An 11,789-nucleotide genomic window follows, 5' to 3' on the forward strand; every position below is an offset into this window, starting at 1 on the left:
AAAGAGATGCATCTTAGCTCTGGAAATTGTTATTGAATATGTTATCTAAGATGTAATGAAATGCTTCTTCTAAGTATGTAGTTATTAAATAAATTACTTTTTAAAATCTCCTAATTCATAAGAATATCATCATTATTGTATAGTTGTATTATCACAGCAAATCACAATGAATAGGTAAGTTGAAAATATTCATTAATGTGAATGGAGAAGATGTTAATTAAAAGCTGCCGTTGTGAAAGTCCATGTTTATGCAGTAACCATTTTACTGACATCTTAGATAAACACTGTAGCTAGTTTTATAACTTTTCTAAATATAATTTCTTATGTACTCATAAAATATTATGTCCTATGTATTCATTGCTTCCAGAAATTAACAGTAATGACTCCAAAATCTAACCATCATCACACATGTAATGTTCCAAAGTATAGACAATACAATTTAGTAGATTACAGGGAAACTACCAAATGACAAAATAGTGTCATCATTGCATGCTAAAAGTTTTGCGGAAACTTTGCTGGTTTGCTTTTGTGTTTGGAGATCTAGATTTTAATATGTTTAAATGAATACACTTTTAAATACATCAAGATATACTTAGATTATTACATACTTGATTACTTCATGAATTATTTTTATCTGTCCTCCAGATTGTCTGCTAAGTTGTTATTAAGTTAGTCTATGTTTATAGGGAACTTTCTATTGAATTACAGAAAAAGAAAAGTGTATGAAACAGACCTGTGATAATCTCATTTTTAAAAGAGACTGTATTTACTTAGGACTGACTAGACTTTGAACAGTCTGAGTTTTAATAAGTTACCTTGTCTGCAAGTTGAGGAAATCATATTATAGGAAAAAAGTCACAATCATATTTACACAGTTATTATACACTGAAAAGTTGAATTTCTGCACCCCAAATTCACAGAATTTTATGAATTTTAAATTGTCTCATATCTACAAATTATTCTTTTGTATTTCAGTTGTTCAGGATAAATTACATTTTGCTTAAATTAATAGTATCTTAAGAAAACGAAGTCATTGTACTCGATTCCTTTGCAAAGAATAAAGTTGTTAATGAAAATTAAAACTTGTAAAATGTAAGCACTTTATAGAATATCTTGTTTATTCATGTATACATTCAATTCAGCATTAATAATCCATTAGAGAATACTGCTGAACATTACCTATAACACCACTGAAAATAGATATTTTTAGATTACTAATGATACCTTGGCTTTCAAATTAAGCTCTTATAGCTTGTTTCTTGCAAGAAATACTTGAGATAATTACTATTTCAGATTATAAGTTCATTTTTATATTTAAATCATTACATATAAAGAATAAGTTATTTAGAGGATAGAGCCAAAGTCTAAGCTTAAAACTAATTTGGTTTTTAAATGCTGTTTATTCACATAGTTTGAAGATAATTTTACATAGCAGACAAACAAATTTTGTCTATTTTGCCAGAAATAGCCATACGAGTTTTCTCCTTTTGGATGTGCTGAATAAACTTTGTGTCATGCACTTATAATTTGATTGTTCCCAGTCACATTAGGTCAAGGGTAGAATTTTCCACTTATGAAGTAAGGTCAGTCACCAAACGTTTTAGATTTGGGGGTGTCATTATGGATTTCAGATATTTGGGTTATGGTTGCTCACCTATATTAAATTTGTTCTTAAAGCAACTCAATGTTTGTAATGCTAAAAACCCTACCTTTTCTTTGACTCCTTAAATTTCATTCTCCACTAACTCAATTATCATTTTAATGATTATTTTGAGTTGTTTCAAAATTTTCTTGATCGCTGCCTAGAATCAAGTAGTTAACAGATGAAAACATTAAAGTCTTTATTGAATACCATGAATAATAAATTTGTAATTTCCTCATAGTCTAAATGGCCTTGACTAACGCCTGTTGCACCTTTCTCTTTCCTCTATTGTAATTACAATCACACTTATTCATTTATTTAAGGAGCAAAAATGAATATGTAATATCCACCAGGCACTCCTATTTATCAAGTAGTTAACAGATGAAAACATTAAAGTCTTTATTGAATACCATGAATAATAAATTTGTAATTTCCTCATAGTCTAAATGGCCTTGACTAACGCCTGTTGCACCTTTCTCTTTCCTCTATTGTAATTACAATCACACTTATTCATTTATTTAAGGAGCAAAAATGAATATGTAATATCCACCAGGCACTCCTATTTATATGTTATATTAATGAAGTCTATGGTAACATTTCTCCGTGAAAGTCATTTATTTATTTACTTATTCTAAGATATAGAAATACAATAATAAATAAATAAATATAGAGAAATATATGTGTATACATATAGTGCAGGAAAAAATGGTCTTTTCATGTGAAAATACAAAGTGGAAAGGAAAAGCAGAAGTGACAGAGGGAAAGGGATAAAAATTCTAAGTTAATCATCATAAAAGGCTCAGTGACAGCTGAGAAAGGACGTTAAGGGTGTGGAAACGGTAACGTGAAGCTATCTGGTGGAAGAACATTCAGCCAAAGAGCTCTGCAGAAGCCCTGTAATAGTAAAATCCAAAATGTTTGCCTCGATCCTTTGAAGGATCTTTTGATCCTTCAAAATTTAACTTGAAAACACTTTTTATTCATGAACATGCACTTGTGTGTGGATACCTGCAGAGTCTACAATAGGACATTGAATCCCTTGGAGCTTGGAGTCATAGGTAGATATGAGCTACCAAATGGCAGTTTTGAGAACTGAACTTCAATTCTCTGCAAGAGTATCAGGTTCTCTAAACTGCTGAGTCGTCACTGCACTCACAAGATGCTTCAGATTTGAGCCAGGACAATCTCTTTTGTCGTGATTCTTTCCATCTAATTCACAGTACTACAGTCAGATCACAAATCCCATCATTAATACCACCAGACACTTTCATATTCTTATATCTTCACATGACATTCTGTCTCATGTCCTTACTAGGATTTTACTCAGTGATATATCCTTTTCATTTATGAATCAAGAGTCACCACAGTTTTCCTTAAATTTCCTTGACCTCGGTGGGTAAGTTTGTCATTACTTCTCTGTCCTTATAAAATACACATAAGTAGTTTCTCAGTTACAAATGTCTCTATTCCCTATGGCCTTGAAATTTCTTGAGCACAAATTCTGTATATCAACTTTGTCTATTCACCACAGAAAGAGCGCACAATTGTGCAGAAAATTAATGAAAGAATGGTTCGATAAGAAAGCATTTTTATTTTCAATAGTTAAAAATTGCATAAAAACTGGTTATAAAAATGTTATTTGGAGCATATTGTATGTTAGCAAATATAATAAGTCTTTGTGATTAGATATGTTTATTTTTACTGAATACACAATAAATATAATTTGTTTTTTGTTTCTCTAGGAGGTGAATCAGCTAAATGTCATCTTGGAATCTGCATATGGTAGGAGAAATCCTTCATAAGAAAAGATAAACAGAGCAGGATACAGGAAGGACCATTTCCTAACTATCAAGAATTAAAGGGAATTTAGAGAAATTCAAATAAATAGAGTGATTCAATATAAAAGACCAAATAGCATCAGTCAATGTCAAAGACAGTCTTTAGTACAAATCTGTTTTTATCTATGCCGTTTTTAAAATGACAAAACAAAATTTATCATTTGAAAAATAATGGTATAAACAGTAATTTTATTCTAACTGGGGATATTGTTTTCAAATTGTTCCTGATTAACTATGGTGAGGACCATTTTCAGACACCACAACAATCAATTCATTTAACAATAAATATGAGAGCTGTAAAGTATTGGATGTTTCATTCTGTTACATTTAAACTGTAAGAAGATATAGTGGTTTGCAAGAAACTGAGATGAGTTATTTCCTTTTTTAACGTTTTATGTGCCATGTCCTACAAACACAAACCAAGAAAAATTGTCAGTGACATATTAGACCTCCTTTCCATTATTATTCCTTTGTCAGTGTCAATGACCACCGCCCCTTTCCATTATTATTTCTTTGCTTTCCTTTTTGAGAAAATAAAAGATGCTTGAGTTTATTATTCTTTCAATGTTCATGTACTGTATACAATCAATATTTGATGAATTTAAGAGGCAGCAAATATAAACTCATTCTCTCTCTCTCTCTCTCTCTCTCTCTCTCTTTCTCTCTCTCTTTGACACAAGGTCTTCCTGTAGCCCTAGCTTACCTGGACCTGCTATGTAGAACAGGCTGGCCTTTATCTCACAGAGATCAGACTCTGCCTCCCATGTCCTGGAGTCAAAGGCATGCACCACCACACCAGCCTCACTTATCATTTTCAGACACCTTAGGCAAGTCTCATTTTCTTCCCTTCTCTTTCCCTCCCTCTCTCCCTCCTTTCTTTCATCCTCCCTTTTTTCTCCCTTCATTTCTGCCTTCCTTCTTCGTATCACTAAGGTCACAAATATCTGTCGAGCATATAATTAAGATGCAGTTGTATGTATAAACAAAATGGGAGTCACATTCCTACACTGGTGTATGTATACTGTCCATAAGAAAAAGGCATAAATGTAAATCAATACTGACAAGAGATGAAAGCAATATAGGCAGAGATAAAAAAAGGTATATATTTACATGCAAAATACTGCCACTTTCTATGAATAGAGAGAATAAGGTTTAAATAGCTTTTATGTTCTTACTAGAAGATAGGAAAAGAATTGAAGCTTTTAAATCATTAATGAGGAAGATTGATTTTTGAAGAGAGTGATACTGAACAACAACGAAGCAAGAGAATAAGAATACTTGTTTTAGGGGCTGGAGAGATGGCTCAGTGGTTAAGAACACTGGTTGCTCCTGTAGAAGACCCGGGCTTGAATCCCAACACCCACATGTCAACTAACAACTGTCCATAACTCCAGGCCTAGGGGATTTGACAGCCTCTTCTGACCTCTGTGGGCATTGCACAACACGGGTGCACCTACTTACATGCAGGCAATACATGCATACACATAAAATAAAAAAAAGAAAACATTTTAATTGTATGTGCTTGTATGTCTGCATATGTTTAAGAGTTAAGAGTACTTAAGAGACAGAGACAACATGTTAAATGGGCATTCTGAAGAACTGATTGAGATAATGTAAACTCGAAAATATCTTGCCTCAGAACAAAACCATTTCTTGGCACTTAAAATGCTTATTGAATTATACATAAGTCTTTGAAATGAAGTTTCCTCACATAGGTTTTTATTTGTATTAATTCTGTCTTTTTTTCACAGTGCTGGAGATCAAACCCAAGGCCTTTCATTCATGAAGTAGATGTTGTGACACTGAAGCAGAACTGCAGGAAATATTTATTGGTTTTGAAACTTTACAGTATATGTTCAACTGCCTGAATAGTCAAATATTTAAGTTAACCAAAGTGAAGTGATCCATAAAATATGTTAAATTAAAGGTACGGTTTTTAATGTGCTAATCCTCCGCTGTTACTGCCTACAGTTTGAGAAACTCAATTAATTTCAGTTCAAAGTGAAAGAAAATTTTATCTTGCAGTATCACAACAGAAAACTAAATTTTAATAAGTTGCGATCTTCTTACAGTGTTCATCAAGGCAGAACATATAAAAGTTCAGAACAGAACATATTTGTTAAAAAGCAGATGTTCTAATAACAAAAAAGCAAAAGACTTAAAAGCACAAAATTGTGTAATTATTATATTCCTTATATATTAATTTTGGATATTTTATTTTTTCTGGAAAATCTAATCATTTATTCTTTTCTTTTTAAAAATGTTTTTATACTTTCACACAAAGTAGTATATTTACTTAATTTCTACCTTTCTGTTCCCTCTCTAACTCTTCTAAAGTACCCCCCATTCCCTCTAAATTTTCAAATCTCTTCAATTACTATTAGATTATTACTTTTGCATATATATGAAATTTGATGAGTCCATAGTGATGCTTGCATGTAAATGTGTTTAGGGCTTGGATTAGATAACCTATCAGAAAACTCATCCAAGGATAAAATTGATTCTCTCTCCCTTAGTAGCCATTGATTGTTTGTAGTTCTTCATCTAGAGGTGAATGCTTATGGAATTCCCCCCATCCACATTGGCATATCAGCGGGTGTTGTTCTTATGCAGGTCTTATTTGAGCAACCATATTGTGGATATTTCTTGAAGACACCCTCTAGCACCAGGAATCCTAATCCTCTGACTCTTATAGTCTTTACATTTTTCTTTTCCATGACATTCCCAGAGCCTTAAGTGTTGGGATTGCATTGTGGATATATCAGTTGGGACTGGGCTCTCTTAATCTCTGCATTTTGACCAGTTGTGGAATTTGTAATAGTCTCTATCTGTTACAAAAAGAAGCTTCTTGGGTTTGTGATGAGAGCTATTATCTGTGGAAATAATGATAATTACTTAGAATTTAGTTAGAGCAAAACAAAGTTCTATTTAGCTATAAAGAAAAATGAAATCATGAAATTTGCAGGAGAATGGATGGAATTGGAAAATATAATAGTGAGTAAGGTAATCCAGATCCAGAAAGACAAATGCTATGTGTTGTCAGTTATTTGTATATCCTGGCTCTTAATCTTTACAAATTAGCATATTATCTGAAGCAATTGCAGAAGTCAAGAAACTAGAAAGGGACTGTAGGGGCAGGGAAGAGAGAAGAGAGTAGAACAGGTGCTGTCAAAGGGGAAATGGGAAAAAATGGGAGACTTTAATGTGCATTATTGGGGAGAGATGGTAATGTAGAGGGAAGGGAAGAAGGAGAGATAAATATATTAATGACGTCTGAAAAACTATAAGTGAATGTATTCTTTCATAAGCTTACTTACATATGCATGTAAGTGGATATGCATATCCAAAACCTATCTAAAATAAAAAAACCCAGTGCCATGCAGGGAAACCTCCTTTGAAGTTGTTGATCAGGGTAATCCAAGAAACTCGCAAAACTCACAATGCAAGCTATTGCCATAGCCCTTTGGTTTCCTACCAGAACCTGAGGTAAGAACCTATTGTGGAAGACACCACATACTTCAGACGTAGGACTTCTTAGAGGAATTGAGGTGGTACTGACCTGGAAGCCTCCTACCTGAAAACCAGCTTTCAAACTATCAGAAAGTGCTATGCATGCTGCCAGTGGAGAAAAGCAGTTCACCATCCCACCCAGCTGTAAAACTTATGAATCACAACAATGACTGGCCCAGCAAAATATCCCTAATTGTCCAATAGTGACCTTTTTATTTGGGGGTTAGCCAGCATTTAATTTACTTGCACATAAGCCCCATGAAATAAGGGATAATTATATAGATACAGATAAAATTTATTTTTATTTTATATGTATGAGTGTTGTGCCTGCATGTATGTAAGAGCACCCATGTCATGCAATGCTTATGGAAGCCAGAAGAGTGCAAAGAGTAGACATTGCTGTTAGCAACTGAACCATCTCTCAAGTCCTTTTTAAATATTTTCAAAATGTATTTTTATTTTCTGTGTTGAGTGTTTTGATTTCATGTATGCAAGTGCACTCATGATATGCAAGGCCTGCAGAGGTCAGAAGAAATTGTCAGATCCCCTGGAACTAGATTTATAGACATTTGTTAGCTACCATGTGGGTATTGGGAGCTGAACCATGCTCTTAACTGCAGGGCCATTTCTTCAGCCCCAATACAAGAGAATTCTTTACTAGTATGGTAGACTCAGTAGTATTGGTGGCTGGAAAGATAATTTGTAACATTTTTAGTATGACATCTTGCATCACTAACAACCTATGAGGTTACTCCCAAGGTTCCTCCTGTTTTTTCTTTTTTGCAACATTGTTAATCAGATGATCATTAACAAACATCCCCATATCATTTTATATGTCCTTCATATTTGTTTATTTTTTGTTTTTACATTTGGATAGTCCCTAAAGGAGATGAAATATCCCCACAGGCTCCTTTTCTGACTACTTGGACCTCAGTTGATAGTGCTATTATGGGAGTTTCTAGAAGTTTTAGGCGAGACTGACAAAAAAAAGTGACTCATTGAGTAAGAGTCCTTGGAGATAGCATATCCCTGCCCCTTCCTGTCTTTCCTGCCTGCCATAGGATAAGCGGCTCTTCACCGTGTTCTCCAATTATGATGTTGTGCTCAAAGCACTGAGACAAGAGAAGATGGACTGAGCAAAATAAATATTTCCTCCTTTTTGGACAGGGTCTCCCTATAGCACCTGCTGGCCTGTAACAGAACATACAGATGAGGCTGACCCTGATCTCAAAGAGAATCAAGTTCCTCTGCTTCTCTAGTGCTGGGATTAAAGGTTCATGCCACCACCGCTGGCAAAATTCCTCTTCTTAAGTGCTAGGCCAGTCATCCAGTCAGAGCTCTGAGAAACGTACAAACAGGATTATTGCTATAAAGCAAACATGACCATGTGCTTCTTCACCTTTTGGTGCTATTTACTGGAGAAATTTATAAGTTTGGAGAATGCCAGAAAAAGTCTAACATTGCAGTGCTTAACAGAAAATTCTGGTATGTTCTTAAACAAAATATTTACAAAGTAAGGATAGCAAAGGCTATACTCATGAAGTTTCAAAGAAGACAAAAGCTGTGTAAGCCTTTGAACCTGAACCCATTCACGTTACATTTGGCAAAGAACATACTTTTTCAATATCTTGATTCTCCATATGAAATTGTTGGAAGTGACAGAATTTTAACCTGATAGAGGAAACTTTAGGTTATTCCAGTATACTGGATAAGGCATACACTGCTTTGATTTATGTTTATACTGAAAATTGGGGCCTAAAGTGAGTAGAAAAAATATTGTACATTTTTTATTGAGTTTTTGGGTATTCACATGGAATACCTTAATCTTCACACTGCCTTCCCCATTGGCACCACTTGTAGTTCCACCAAGTCGTTAGTGTCCCCAGATGTTCCTTGGTGCAGATACATCCACTGAAATCTAGTCAGCCTATCAAGAGTCTGTCCCTTTAAGAAGATCAGCTCTTTCTCACCCAGGAGTAATCAGTTGCCAATAGTTCTTCAGCCAAGATTGGGACCTGCTCCCCATTTTCAATTCTATGCTGAGTTTTTGTCCTCTTGAGTTTGCACGGGTCATGTGCATGCTGTTACCATTGCTGTAGGCTCATATGAACAAGTTCCCAGGAGCCTGTAGGATTCTATTTCCACCTGGTCATGCACGTTTTCTGTGGTCACTGCCAGTGGCAGCCACTCCTCCTTTCTCATGGGTGATGCTCCTTCCTTCTCATGGGCATTGAGGCTGCTCCTCCACTCTCCCAGGGCTGAGGCCACTCTTCTGCTCGCCTGGTGCTGAGGCAGCTCTTTTGCTTGCCCTGTGCTGCCTCCTGTCATCGCTGCTTCTGCCCAGTCCCAGACCCCAGGCCTGGTGAGGAGACTGTGTCAGCGGAGCTGCATTCAGACACAGGAGACCAGGTTCAGTGACACAGGTCTGGTTTATTTCAGGAAGGCACAAGCTTATATAGGGATAGTGCTCCAATCACAGCACAGCCAATAGGATACCTTATTAGCATAACAGGTTTAGTGTCCTATCACAGTACAGCAAGTAGGATACCTTATTAGCATAACAGACTAAGCATCATATTAGCATAACAGACTTAATGTCCTATCACAGAATAGAGGGTAGGATGCCTCATTAGCATACTGGGTTTCAGATTACAGAGCCTGGATTCCTGGAAACCATGTGACCCTGACAGTTGCAATATCACCCTAGGGTCAAGCCTGTCTCCCACACTTTTCCATGGCTCTTACATTATATCTGCCTCTTATTCCATAATGGTTTCTGAGCCCTGCATGGGTAGAGTTTAATATAGGCATCCTGTTCAAGGACCCACACTCTCCAGACTCTTATTCTCTAAGCTTTGACTATTTGTGTCCTTTTGAGTTCATGGCTCTGTGTTGCAAAAGGGAGCTTCATTGATGAGAGTTGAGAAAAGCATTAGTATTCTCTCTATCCCTTGTTCTTCTATGTTTCATGAGCCTTAGGTATACATGTTGCATTATAGATGTGTCACTTAGGGTTAGCATTCACAGGCAATCTCTGTGTATGATCAGATGGGTAAATCTGTATTAATCTTTGTCTGTTGCAAAGAAGATTCTTTGATGAGTGGAGACTATGACACTTGTCTGTAAACATAATGATCCATATTTTTCACATAGTAAGAAACTACATTTGTCTAGGGATGTGACAGTTTTGGGGTGTTCTGTAAGATCTGTGACCTTTCCATCCATGTATATTTGGATATGTTTACAGTACCATACATGAATTTCCTTCCATTGACTGGGCTTTAAGTTCAGTTAGGTAGTTGTTAATTAGCCTCAAGATAAAAGTCCCACATACTCCTCCAATATTGTTTTCTGTGCTGGTCATTGTTGTGGTTATTAGACCTTAAAGGTGGAATTGTACCATTAATTATGTTCTCCCTTAGCATCTTGTATAGTGCTCTCCAAAACTATGACAGCTAATCTTCAGAGGAGGTGGCTTCCATGTGAGTTCCAGGTTCATTTTTCCAAATTCTGTGTCTGAAATGTTCCTCTCTTCCACAACAGGGACTTGCCTTCAAGTTCTGGGAGGCAATCAATGGCTGTGGTAATAATCTGTATAATTTTGGAAGTCTCTTGAACTACCCTGGTCAACAACTCAAAGAAAGGTTTCTCCTGCCTGACACTATTTCTTGTTATGTAGCCTTCACTTATAAACAGGTACTCATGTGGAGGTAATGTATGTATAATTTTTCAATAAGTTTTTGGGCTAAACCTCCCTCTACATCCTCCCCAGTTAAAGTACTCACATTTTTCCCATTTCTCCTTTGATAATACTTGTGTCCTTTGGCCCCGTTCACTTGAGTTCTTCTTCCGCTTTACCCTTATAATTCCTTGTACAACCCTCCCTGTCCCCCTCCCATTTAAATATCTCCATTTCACCCATTTTACTCTTAGTAACACTTGTCTCCTATTGTTCTTCTTTCAGGATCCTTCTTTACCTTTTCCTCCCTGGTTTCTTTCCATTTTCCTGGCTCTTGCAGTTACATCAAGATATATACTCACATATAAGGATTCGGTGCTAGAATCCACAAATGAGGGAGAACATACATTGTTTGTTTTTCTGAGTCTGTGTTGCTTCATTTAGTAAACAGTTTCTCATTCCATCCATTTGCCTGCAAATTTCACGATAATGACTTTTTGTTACCTCTGAGTAGAACTCCATTGTGTGTATAAGAAAAAATTTTAAAAGCACATTTTGGTTGGAAAAGAATCGAAGGAGGAGGGTAAGGTTGCTAATGCAATTAATCCCATTAATAACACATCAAAGGGCTGGACAGATGGCTCAGTGACTAGGAGCACTGGGTGCTCTTGCAGAACACCCAGGTTCAATTCTCAGCACTCTAGTTCCAGTGGAATCTGACCTCCACAGGCATTGTACAACACGAGTGCATTTATATACATGCTAGCAGTACACTCATACACATAAAATGATAAATAAAATATAATTTTTAAAAAATATACCAATTATGAATTTTTCCATATGAAACTGTGTATTTTAATAATGAAATGTAGATCTTTTTCAAGGGTTAAAATCTCATTTAATTTTATGTCTTATGGGGTTTATACTGAGTACAATATGTATAACGGTATCAATTCAACTGTAAACCTAAAAATTTACTGCCCATTTTGAAAGAGATGCATCTTAGCTCTGGAAATTTTTATTGAATATGTCAATGGTGTTGTAATGAAATGCTTCTTCTAATTATATGGTTATTAAATAAATAATTTTTTAAAAAAGAAAATTCCTTTCTCTCACTCTC

This window comes from Nannospalax galili, unplaced genomic scaffold, assembly GCF_000622305.1.
Source record: "Nannospalax galili isolate Female #2095 unplaced genomic scaffold, S.galili_v1.0 scaffold96, whole genome shotgun sequence".
In the NCBI taxonomy this organism is placed as follows: domain Eukaryota; kingdom Metazoa; phylum Chordata; class Mammalia; order Rodentia; family Spalacidae; genus Nannospalax; species Nannospalax galili.